This window comes from Haliotis asinina, chromosome 5 (genome assembly GCF_037392515.1).
Source record: "Haliotis asinina isolate JCU_RB_2024 chromosome 5, JCU_Hal_asi_v2, whole genome shotgun sequence".
NCBI classification, from domain to species: Eukaryota; Metazoa; Mollusca; class Gastropoda; order Lepetellida; family Haliotidae; genus Haliotis; species Haliotis asinina.
The window spans coordinates 49,881,568-49,894,882 of record NC_090284.1 but is presented as its reverse complement, the minus strand read 5'-3'; the positions used below and the strand labels follow the sequence as shown (position 1 = coordinate 49,894,882).

Here is a 13,315-nt window from a genome sequence, read left to right as displayed (position 1 = left end):
TGGTATGAAACATGATACCACAAGTGTGTACCCTTTTAGACATTTAGATATGTCATTGTTCGTGTGGAGAATAATATTTGCGATATCTACTGGTCAGTGACTGGCCAAGTGTCGAATGACCGGGCAATGCTGGTGCCCAATGCTCAACAAATACTGGCCCTATGTACGGAATTAGGCATTCTATTGATGTTAATTATGAAAATAGTCGCAATGAAGAAATTTTATACTCTTCCATTTTTATCACAAATCATACAATTTGAGACTGTGACCCTCTACATGAAAATGACATTGACACAATTGCAAAATAAAGCCTGTTATCTTTGGAACACGTTTTGACCCTTGAAACATTATTTGAACAGTTTTGAGCGTCTGGTTTACTTTGTTCATCGAATCGATGATATTTAAATTAAGAATACCACAGAATAATATCATAGGTATTGAAACAATCAACTGAAGAAGAGCAGTTTCAAGATTTTGCACACATGCTGTACATAATAGCTATTGCTAAAGTGCTGAAATTCTCCCGACAGTATTGACATTTACTGGGGATCAGGTAAACTGACGTTTTAACACTGCATTCAACTGTAAATACGACTGTAAAGTAACTCTTAGTGACTAGTTCACTCTTTCTTATTTCACGTGTCATTAATTGCTGGTTGGCCATGAGGCTCACTTTAACACGTGTAAGGGAAATAAAATGTAAAATTAATCATATACGTACGACAAAGAAAATGCAATGTCTGAATATCTATGATTCTTTGTCCGTGTCCTTCATCATATCAGTTATAGATCATTTCAGAATACGCCCAAATACTTGTACCTTTGCACATAACTGTCCTTTTGTGCACTAAATCAGTTTACCCTCACAATTTACACAATAGTATAATATATTACACTAGAAAATATGCTGAAGGCAGGGCTCCATTGGTAGCTTGGAGAAACTGACAGCATGGATCCTGATCTGGAGCAAATGATCTTCACTGGAGCAAATGACATCCAGTTTTACATTATTTCCATTTCACTCAGCAAAAGCCTGGGAGCAATGTTAGAAACTGCGTTATTAGAATACAGAGATGGGAGCCCCTTAGGAGCAGGGACCCCCCAACCATTTGGTGAATAATATCACAAGGAGAGCTAGGTCCCTTGTGTCTTTAACACAAACCGGGGTCAACTTTTGGCATGTCGTAAACAAAACCTACAGTCTAATGTCAGGGACCGATCGCTCAGTCCTGTTCCCGCTGGGCGTGTTGTCAAATTCATTTTAGATTCATAATTAATCTCAAGCACTAGTGTTCTTGACATCTTCTTAATCAGAAAAAAGATTATTTTCATGTAAACCTATTACTGGTTTGTGTTTGCTTTTGCCTTCGGTTAGTCAGGTGGGTTATGTTTATTGGCACATTTCCCCTTGACTCTATATACAAAATGCATTATTCATTTCAGTATAGACACGGTTTAATTAATCTCATGAAATATCTGCAAAAAGAATTAATCGGACTTGATGATGCGTTTATGACACCAGGTGTTCGAGAAGAGGGGAAATCATCTCATTGCATAACGAAACTATAAGTCGTATTTGAAAAATACAGTGTGAAGTGTTTTAATATGCATCTAACAAAACACCCCAGACTTAATGCACTGAGTGTACATTCGCCTCCAACAGGGTTTGACAGGTAATGGTTCAAGGAGCATTTAGGTGCATTTTGAAGTACACGCATTTGTTTTGTGAAGGTTGGTGCAAGACTATTGTTATTAACCTGCCCTGTCGAATAAAATGTGTTTTGGTATATATCTTATGCTTGTCAGATCTGCGGCTTTGTTACAGTCAACATGGGAGGTTGCACATTTGTAGTTGTCGCTGGGATGACGAACACCAAAGTAATTAAAATCACGACATGTAACTAATGCAAATTACTATTCTAGGTCAGCAGAAAACGTGAAAATTTACGAGCTAAAAATGAACTGCAAATCCTTTGCTATTGTTAGCAGTCATTTCCCACAGTTCTAAGTATAGGAAACATCAAAGCTGATGTTTGAATAGACGGGGTGTCAAAACGACGCCTTGGCGTGTTCCTTTTTCATGCCTGAGTAACAGCTTAATGCATGCTCATGTGCATTTGATGTGCAGTTTTTGGTGCCCATTCAAGTAAGTGTGAACCACATATCGTAAATATCAGTCAAAAGTTAATTAAATGATAACAAAGTGCACATAAACCACACACGAACTGGTCGAAATAAAATAGTATGTTTTCTTATACCAAAAACGGTGAGATTCGATGAATGCATAATACATCAAATTGCCAAACACTCTTAACCCAATGGATCAGCTTTACGGTATTTTATTGCTGTCTAAGCCTGTTTGGGTAAAAGTCATCTACAAGGATCAAAATGACTACTAGTATTTAAAGGAATGCTAATTTGTCTGACAATTTTACAGTGTAACAAAATCGTCAGTCATACACTAGGTGGTTTTACGGTTATCCTAACAAGGTTGTTTGTCTTAAGTCAATGCTATATATCCATAATCACATTGCGACTTGTTAATATCTACCCTTCTATGATAATTAATGATAATTAAACCATACTTTGTCAAATATGTTTTCGCTAAAAAGGAACAGTAATATTTCAGGTGGGATAACGTTAGAGGTACCTTCAAAATATCTGAACCGTTTTAACAGACAAATATATCAATATTTCAATATCTGAATTTTTAATGGACCGTGACATTTGGGATCTATTAATATGAATTTACCTCCCTGGATGCCTTCCAACTTTTCCCCATAGCTTTCCCTCAATGATACAAAGCAAATAGCATCAAAGGTGTTCCACAACTGCAGGATAAACATGTATGCACATGTACTGTCAATCAATAAAGCCAGGAGGCACGTTTTAGTCTCTGAGAGAGAAACAGTAGTGGGAAGTCTTGTTTGAGTACACCGCAGTATCTTGATAGTGATAAGTACCCTCGTGAGAGGCACTGGACAGTGAACGTTTAGAGCAGCCGTGCTAATTAACGTTAGCCATAACCAACCACAAGGGTAAACAATACGGTTAGATAGCTATTGAAGACGCTATTACTTCTGAGACATATATGTTCAAGGGGACTACTTCACGATTCTTTAGTATAGGTACCTGTGGGAATATGAAAAATGTGCATTGATGGCATAGAAAAGGCTACAGATATCAAACTGATTTAACTAGAGATCGTGTATGAAACAATAAACCACGACATCGATTTCAAAACAAAATGTGACATTAATTTCTTAAGGCACAGTCTTTTCTTTCGAAGATTCTCTGTCAATGCATTTGTAATTAATGGATAATGGTAATTGTCAGTATACTTTCAGCCACACGGGGACTGGAAGTGGTATGAGACTCACTCAGCATTGATTATTAGCATGAAACAAACTATAACGATGTGGATACACATCGCATCCCTTGGCGCTGGTTGTCCCCAATAAATTGAACATCGATGGAAATTAAATCTAGTACGTCCTACTCTAGGTGGGGAGGGGGAGCTTGATAGCGTTAGCCCTTCTCTGAGGGGGGAAATTCCCCCAAGGGCGTCATGACGATAGCCAGACACAAATTTCCAAGCTCCAAAATGGCCTCTTCTTCCGAATCTGGAGTGGTCGCTGGTTTGGAACACGTATATGCGAAGTTCTATCTGTGGGCGAAAGCTTTAGCTCTGCATGGCGAACCTTCTCGTGTTAATCGTCCTCAACCAAGATCATGTTACTCAGTTGTTATATATGTCCCAGGATTATGCACAATTGTCTGTTAACATTGATCTTCTCTCCCATCTCCTTGTTTGTTGTGCACATTTAGGGGACGCATGTTTTTAAATTATACGGGACAATTAGATTTGATGTTTCCTCGGGCTCATTTACTTCAAACGAAAACCTTCAACGTTTGTAGATGTAAATTTAGATTGATCACATCCCGACGAGATTTTGCAGTCATTCTAGATGATTTCCGCAAACTACAACCGTATTTGCTTTCCATTTGTGTACATATAAATATTGTTGAATGAAGACGACGGGTTGTTTGTGGGCTCTCATTTTACTTATAATGCATTACAATGGAATCCTTCTTCACAAAAGTGTCACGTTGGCTTTAAAACACACGCCATGCATCTAGTAGTGTCATGAGGAACATGGAAGCAACAGCAAACTCGATGTTCTCATGTAAATGCCGTTTAAGGACGTTGGAGATGGTCCATATTGGATGTTAGTGAATATGGGCACGTCTCAATCAAAAGAAAGGGGAAGGAACAGTTAAGAAGTTCTTCCGTAATCTGTAAGGGCAATGCAGCGCCATACTGTCTTTAAACACGGGAAACATAATTGGGATACATGTAGGACTGGTTCTACATGTGTGTATCCTGTCGTGTTGGGATCAAGGAGTTAGGTTTGGACATTTCGTGCTTTCTTCGATATCTGTCCCTGGTAACCTTTAGATGAAAGCTGGAAAAAAATCTGACATAGTATTCTTGTATGGAGAGTATTCAAGTACTCATTTTCATGTCACTGAAATTGCGCAAGGATATAATTATAAATGTGTTTTATGTATGTTTGGTCCACTTTACACAGAAAAGAAAACAATACAATCCAACATATGACAATGGACACATTCAAACATGGTCATACAACGATTTCTGTGAAACATTTATCTGTTATGAACAGTTTTGAAACTGCATATAACGTTGTTCATTGATATTCAGATTTACGCTTGAATGCAAATCTCCAAAACACAATGCATTCTGTAGATGATAAAGAGCTTTGCCAACATTGAAACATTCTAAGTTAGGCACGAAGGGTGTGAAAAGTTCTCAGTCAAACTACAAGGATGTACAAGGATGTTTTAACAGTTTGCATATATTATGCAAAATTCTGTCCATACCCAAAGCTGTTTTTGAGCCAAATACACCACTAGTCAGCTTATGACTGCAGGCAATAAAGTAACTAGTTATTCACTGTTGACGAAAATGGACGAAATTGGCTACCGTACTGTCATCAACTCCATTAGCCATCCAGGCGGACATAATATCAATTTTAGGGGATGGTGCTTCTTCCAGTGTAAGCTCTAAGAAAAAAGGATTGGAGTTGGAGAAAGGGAAGAGGGAGCTTCCAAAGTGACCAAATTCAGTCTTTAACTGTAATCATTAAGGAACAGTTTGATAAAATACATGACACTATAGGTCGACACACCAAACAGCCAAAACAACAGGCACCTACCATTCTGGGGAAGAGGCTACAAATGAAACATGCCTGAGGATGCTGAGATCGATGACAGGTTTGGGGTTCCATCATTTCCACCCGCAATATTTGGCATTTAGAAACCGATTCAGCCGATGTCGTGGTGCCATGTGTAACCATCAAGTCAAAGTCAAAGCAGTAGAAACACCTACTGTCTCCTTCTCTGGAGAAGGCAAGGTCTGTTCGTTTGATCTTCATGGATGGTATAGGATTTCAAATAGTGCACAACGCACCGAAATGTCAGATGATTATCTACTTTGACAACATTATATGAATATCAATGCTGGGCTAAGTGTGTTGGCACGGGTGGGTTCTTCAACGAGAACGGCACTACCGTTCCAGGTACAATTCATGTGGTTTGAACTCATTGAACATCCCTCGGATTAACCACGTCTGGTACCACCATTTCTAAAACGCCAAAGACCTGTAATATCAATAGTCCAATGTATCAATGCGTGTACACGTATACCACACATTTACCCTTGTTCTGGTGCCAGTACGTTCGTATATATATCGTCCTGAATGGAATCTGAAATAATGACCCTATTGGCATATGGAGTCATAAACTGATTACAGGCCTGCCTTAATGTTTTGCCTAGTCGCTCGCTAACGATCTGGTGTGTCCCTTGGGACAATCAGAGCTTTTAACTCTTTCTACGGTCGAATTTCTTTATTTTTGGAGAATAGGATTTCAAGAATACTGCTGATGATTCTCTTGAGCTAATGCGGGATGGAACGTCAAAAACCACAACGTCCAACTATCGCCTTATTTGTGAAGGGGAATGCTTTTGAAGGGTGGGGAATAGTACTGTCTTGAGAGGGGATGTGTCAACGGCTGATTAGTGTATATTTGAACAGGAACTGAGACAGTCAGATGGAACCAATGTTTTATTTGGTAAACATAGAATGTGTGTGTTCCCTTATTTGGAATCTGCAAAGCAATATTTTACTCGTTTTGAATTATTTCTGAACGTTTGGGTTATGTCCTGTTTGAATGTTGACATATTTCGTGTGTATTTTCCAGAGTGTGTTTTCTGGTGAATTGTCGCCTTTGATGTTTATTTGTTCGGAAAATACAGAAATGTTTGAATAGTCAGATGTCTACTAATATTTCTCAACCTTCTCAACATATCCGACAACGACTTATAGGATTAAGATATAAGGTAATCAAGGATCTTCTTGTCATCCTGGTTGTATTCCACCAGTGGAATCTTTTTCCATAAAGCCAATATTAAGTCGTCATTCATATGTTAGCACGGGCGCAAGTCAATATTTAACGTCTTTAATATTGTAACAAGCATATTATCCAATTAGAGATTGAAAAGTTATAGTGTAAGGCAGTGTTAATCACAAATTCATCATGAGGGTTTCCGACCTTGTATTAGGGCTCTGTTTTACATAATACAGAGAGGCAGCTGAACACTCTACAATCAATCATCCTCACGCAGTCCGACGCAAGGCTTGAAAATTGGATTATATTTCTTTTTTACTGATGTGTATTCCCATTAAAGGATTGACCAGCAACTCCATTGCGGAGCAAACCTTTTGCTTCCTCCTTTTGTGTTTTGGGTCAACTTTTCAAGTTGTTAGATTAAATTAATGCACATTACAACTGAGCTGTCCCCCTATCAGAGGATGGGGCATTTCAGTGGAAAGTAATGTGGTGTAAATTGCCTAACGATCGTGTGCCAGTTTTTAATTCTTTCAGCACTACGTTCGTGTCACTTAGATATACACCACACAGCATTAAGCCGCGACCTGGCGCTGTCGGCATAGCCCAAACTGTTAACATTGTGGCGATGTTAGCATCAAGATGCCGAACCTGGCTTGTGCTAAAACGTGCAACTCATCACGTGAGTAGGTGTGTTTCCGCGCTTGCTGCATAAACAAAACGTTCACGTTCGATGGTATAATGGTATCTCTAGCTGGCAAGTGGTTAGATGACAGAAGGACATACTGCAAAACATGTCCAAATATTACCTCATGTATATAAATGCATGAGTAATTTAGATTGTGGCAGTCATTTGGTTTAGGTAAACCATTTGTTGGATAAAAGTATCTCTTGAAGGTACGAGTTAGAATTGGTCTTCACCAGTCCACGTAGACCGATGCTCATAGCGTCACCCATTGGGTTGCCTTGTCCCGGCTCGATTATATACACACAACCGTTATTTAGCGAAAATTGCTGAGTGGGCGTTATACAACAAACTAAACATGGAGGCAGACAGGTGATTCGTCATGACATATCTTCTGGCACTTTATATGATTTATTATTACGATCCATTTTTATCTGTAAAATATTAACATGGGTGGTACACAATAAGTCACAATACGGAAGTGTTATATAACACCCTAAATACTGGATGTGGATGTCTGCATATAATGCATGCATAATGAACTATTTATATTTTCTTTGCGGTGAGTCATCATATGTAGAAAATTATGCGAAAATAATATTTCTCAGATTGCGAACATCTGTCACAAAAATGACAGCTCATCGGAGTTTCAATACTTCCTTTCATAAAACCCGCGAAAACCTAAAAATTGCTTATGTACGTGACAGAGTTTGTTGGAATCTATACATATCTTTCAGATGGACAGGATTCTCGAGTAATCAATCACATATACTTTTATCACACATTTACACTACCAAACCCAATTATTACAATTAATACATCTTGGTTTGACACATTTACGGCAGAAAATATTTAAAAAATCGATCGATACATTTTGTTGGTTCGATTATGCATCAAAACTATCAATCTAATCATCATCATCATCATCATCATCATCATCATCGTCATCATCACCATCATCACCATCGACGCAACCGTCGTTATCGAATGCCACCAGTCAGTTAACAGTCTCCAAACCCCTTTGTAGTACGTTGGATAGTGAGCCACGTAAAGAAGTATTTTGTGTGATGTCCTGCAGTACGGTGGATGCCAAGCTTTATCTTAAACTTTAATGCTGATATGTTCATGTTGATATACAGTATAATATGCTTCGTCCTTGTGACTAGTCAGACAAATAACTTGCCCTAAGTTTCTGAACAAACATTATCATGTATGTGACAACCCCACTTGAACCAGCCGATGAAACTCAAGTGTTGATGCCAAGACAATATAGGCACACCGATTGTCTAAAGTGAATGGATTGACACCCCAGTAAAAGTGTAATCTAGCTTGTATTTGTTTCATATCACCTGAGTTGAACACCATAGCATAATTTACTTTGCTCAAATCCAGTATTTGCATATTTCTTTATGAAGAAATGTGGAAAGGCAAATAAACGAGCCATTATGATATGGGGGCCTCTCAGGACAGTTCTAAAATATGTTCCCGAGCCCCGCCCTTCGTACACGCCCTCTGATCCGTGAAGGGGGCGGGGTGTAGAGGTCCAGTATTGTCCTCACCTACACGGAAACCAGCTTTACCGTGGGGCAAAATGTGACCTACATAAATCCCATCTCTTACAAACAAACACACTCTCACACACGGCTTTCTGAAAAAATATCAAATGTTATTAAATTTGGTTAATGGCCCGAGAATAACATAAATCATGATAATAGTCCCACAGAACATATCATCCTGTCCCCCAAAGTCAAGTCGACAGCTGAGTTTCTGATCCGGTTGACATAAACATGTCTTCCTGGAGAACCTATCAGATTTGACGAAGTTTCTTTTATTTCTACACTCTCAAAAGTTTTGTACATTTATTATGAAACTTAAAAAATCCATTCCTGGATGCTTTTAATAGTTATTATTTATTTACCAACTTTATACATCGTTTAAACATTATTTCATATCTTTCAGGTGTTTGGGTGTTATTACAAACTGGAACAATAATGTTGTTTTGATAGTAAAATCGCTATTTCCACAGGCATTTTTATGTTAAACCGTTTGAAAGCAGGTATATAAAGATACATGTATACTACTGATATACTTCCCTTGGTGCATGAGTTGTTTTCCTTTTAATACGAAAGCATGGAAATACATGAACCATCTCCTCAGCTTTTAAAATTCAGTAAACAAGCAGCAACAAAATAACTTCAGAACATGTACCTCCACACTCAAACCTAAATATGTTGCAAACCGTATTACGTAATAACACTATCAATGTACGTTTTCTGAAAACAATCAGTAATTTTTGATATAATTATGTCTGATAGCTTGGTACGCTATTTGTGAAAAAGGTCACGGAGATTCTATTTCATGACCTGAGAATATTTGTGGCTAAACGTAGTTATATATAAGCAGCAATGAAGCAGTTCCTTGGTTGACAAGGGCCGACCCCTGTGTGTGGAGGAGGCCCCTAGAATCGCCCCCAGCCATAGATAAAGTTGGATAGTTTCCACACCTCCGCCTATAAACTGGCTGTGCGATTTCACACGGCAAGAAGGTTTATGACTGTGTCACCTCTTCCTCTGGGCCTGCCTCTCTCTTTGCCTGACACCTGGTATTAAATTACTACGCGGATATCATACGAAGTTGGATTATATAAAATGTAATGTGTTAATTCTGTTAAAGTATTGATATATCATCTCTCAATAGAAAAACCCAGTCCCTACACGAGCTGTGATTTATTGAAAATACAATGTAACATGTTAAATATGTAGCATTATTTATCAAATACATAACAATAGAATTAATGATAAATCTGTATAGATTTCAGTATATCCAATTATATAATATATCCAAAGGCAGCGTACTCTACTTCACATACACCCAGCTTAAGCATTCCATCCAAAGGGTTTTAAAGTTGCACTTTAGTTCAGTGTTAAATGTTTCTATTAATAGGGTGACAACATTCCTTTCGTTTTGATTTACAAATAAATCACTATCATTACATAGGACATTACAATATCACTTTTTTGTAAACACTGCTGGTACCTGTACAGGCAATTATCGATAATTTTCATAGTATCACCTGACTGATTAGATGTTTCTGTGATGTAAGGTTTAATACGACGATAGGCTCCTCATATCAACAAGACAGCGTGAAAAGAGATGTCGTCTTAGTAAATAGCTTAGCTTTATCTGGTCGCTGCGCGTCAACCAGAGTTTAGACAAAGATAAAACAAGTGTTAAATTACCAGATTTGATAAGTTTGCTACTAATCTTTAATATCCGTACCTTGTTTATCGACCAAAGGCCCGCAATTCTGTGTAGCTAGAGGCTGGCTCTGGCAAGCGTATTTAGGATTCCGTGAAAGCATTAGGTCTTAGGACCTCACCCTGGTGAACTCCTTTTCAAACGCCGCATCTTTAATCCCAGGATAAACAAACTTTGCATATCAGTGTTCGTAACACACCTGCAAACCCAGGCTTTGTCACACAACATCTGATTACAACCTATTATTTTCTCAAATATTATTAAAGGAACGATTTGCATTCTTTCGTCGTTTGCGATATTTCGTTTGATTTTAAATGAAATCATAATAGTATCAAACTTCATTAACCTTATACAGTATCATAATGAATGAATCTAATTTTATCTATTTGAACGTGCAAAAACTGTATCTAACCTTGAAACGTAATTACGAAATAAATACTTCATGTGGACAAAACATAATGCAGTAAATACCTTAAACAATGAACAAACTAACAAAAACGCCAATTCATTGAATTGCTACTGCTTTCTCGAAGATTTAATACCCTTACCTCGTTAACTGTAAGCTGATAGCTTACTTTACGCCGAGGGCACCGTATACATTAACCGAATGATTTGTTTAATGTATAATTAAGCACGCCAACGGGTATAGAAATGATATAAACGATATATATTTTACCCAAACTGGTATGAAGGATCATTTTCAAATAAAAATCAAAATGAGATCTTAAATAACAAACATTTCGTACACTGAGCAGGTTATAAGTAAATCAGTCAATAGTCATAACAATTCATAAAATAAATACCCAGTTACAAAAAGAAATGCATTTACTTCTGGATGTTTTCATGTTGATAATATCTTAATTTTGCACCGTTTAAACTGACTATATATAAAATCCATATGATTTACAGTTGCAAAAAGACAAAAGCATTTTTACAGCGTGCAGTGTACTTCAATCATACAAACAGCCTATTCATAATAGAAAGATGATTGTCACCGTTAATAAAGTCACCGACACCTTCCAAAAACCTTTGTGCAATTCGTATTATACGAAGCTTATAAATAAGTGCTCCCTCGAATCCCTCAACACATTCGATTACCAGATCACATTACACATCTTAGAACCAGTTTCAAGAAAGACTCTGTCTATATATAGATAGCGTGACAGGCCGTTGCATGTGTACGTCAATGTTCAACCATACGTTTTGCTGATAAAACAGACGTTTCAGGACAACGAAGGGCATGACCAGTGTTCGGGGGTTTCTTCATGCTCCATTTTTTATAACGTTGCTTGCCAATCATTGAACGGAAATTGTACCCACTTGCTAAGATGTAAGATATATATCCAATTGGTCTTTCAGTGCTCACAAAACTCGTTAAACACTAAAGAAATATTTTTAAAAACACGAAGTCTAAAGACGTGTGATATGTTCATGGTGATTTAATGCTTTTTTTCACAATGGTTACGAAATGGAACTGATCCTTGTCCTCCGTAGTAAAGGCTGACAGAAAAATTAGTTAAATGTTTTGACCCCAAAGTTACTCTTTTCAGACATATTAATGGAGCATAATTAACCGCGACAATTCTAACACCAAGAAGAAATTTAATCTTTTGTTGTTCCCTCACTGGAGCGTCTAATGTAGCGTTGTCTGAGTATTCATAACTCTTTGTTGCAGACTAAGCCTCCTCCACTCGACGCAATGACAGGAAGTTGACAGAATAAACCAATCACTGGCTGGACATGAAGGCACGTGACTTCTCTCAGGTATGGTTAATTCAATATGTCAGTTGGCACTGGTTATAAAGTGAGCATCATACCATATTTCGCATTGTGACAACAACGTGTGATTAATTACAATGCATTACACACTTATACGTAAACTGGAAAATTTCTTTCTGTAAGATTGATAATGTTTTTGGCTGACAAGAATCCGCGTAACCCATCAGAAAACTAGTCATGCCGCTCTACAGCCTCCTCAAACTTTGCAAAGTGAATGGTAACTGTAACCACAGATTCGTTCCTAATCCCCGACTGTTAATTGTTTATGTTAAGTTAATTATCCCGTCTGTGAAACAAATGAAAGACCCATGCACTATGACCCTTAACGACTCACCATAGCGAAATTATCTGGTTGCACGCGTAAAGAGCAAAGTGAAATACCCACGCCCTTTCTGTGGTACTACGCCAACAAGATATAACAATACAGAAAAGCTTAGATAAAGTCTTGACCGCGAGACTGCCCACGTGATGTAAGAGTAGCTGGGACATATATACGGAAATAATTGACAGGTCACGCATGGCTATGATACAAACCTTCATTCATGAGACTGAAGACTCCTTGAAATTGCGAGATAATGTACAAAGTATATCATTGTACAACACATGTCACAATAGTTTCAAAGAATGTATTAGTTCTCCAATGTCTAAAAGTGCCCAAGTCCACATTCCGAAAATGATCTAATCGCATTTTATTTCTTTTTTAGATATTTTCGTAGTTTATTGCACAATGTTAATTGACATGATCATCCACAACAACAGTTCCAACTGTTCAAAGGTCATGTACATGTAAAAAGTATGAAAATGACATTTATTAAACATAGCTATTTCTGCAGAGATGATGTTATCTGTAATATACATACTCCATGGACTATAAAAAATAAATGGGTAGTTGCTAATGACGAATGATTAAGGTATGTATTTCACTTAACCACAATGCCGGATCGAAGGTTCGTTTTTGTCTCATCAGCTGTTATTATGTTCTTGGTTTGTGTGGAGAAATCTGGATGTGCACAACAGACTGAGTGAAATTCATTTCGGTTGTAGTGTGGGGTTTTCACGAATGTATTCTTCCTCGTGGAAAGGTTAAAGATAATTACTTAATTTATATCTAAAAATGTCCATTAATGCTTTCTTCTGAACTCATGTCCTTTTCTGTCTCCTGCA

The 13,315-nt window shown here is 37.6% G+C and overlaps 1 long non-coding RNA gene across 1 annotated transcript in view; it reads left to right on the top strand.

Annotated features, from left to right (window-relative positions):
• LOC137284366 (uncharacterized) overlaps positions 1 to 13,315 on the top strand; it is a 44,287-nt gene that overhangs the window by 17,062 nt on the left and 13,910 nt on the right. Inside the window, exon 2 of the long non-coding RNA XR_010956894.1 lies at positions 12,048 to 12,136. This is a non-coding gene — a long non-coding RNA (uncharacterized lncRNA). The remainder of the gene's footprint in view (positions 1 to 12,047; positions 12,137 to 13,315) is intronic.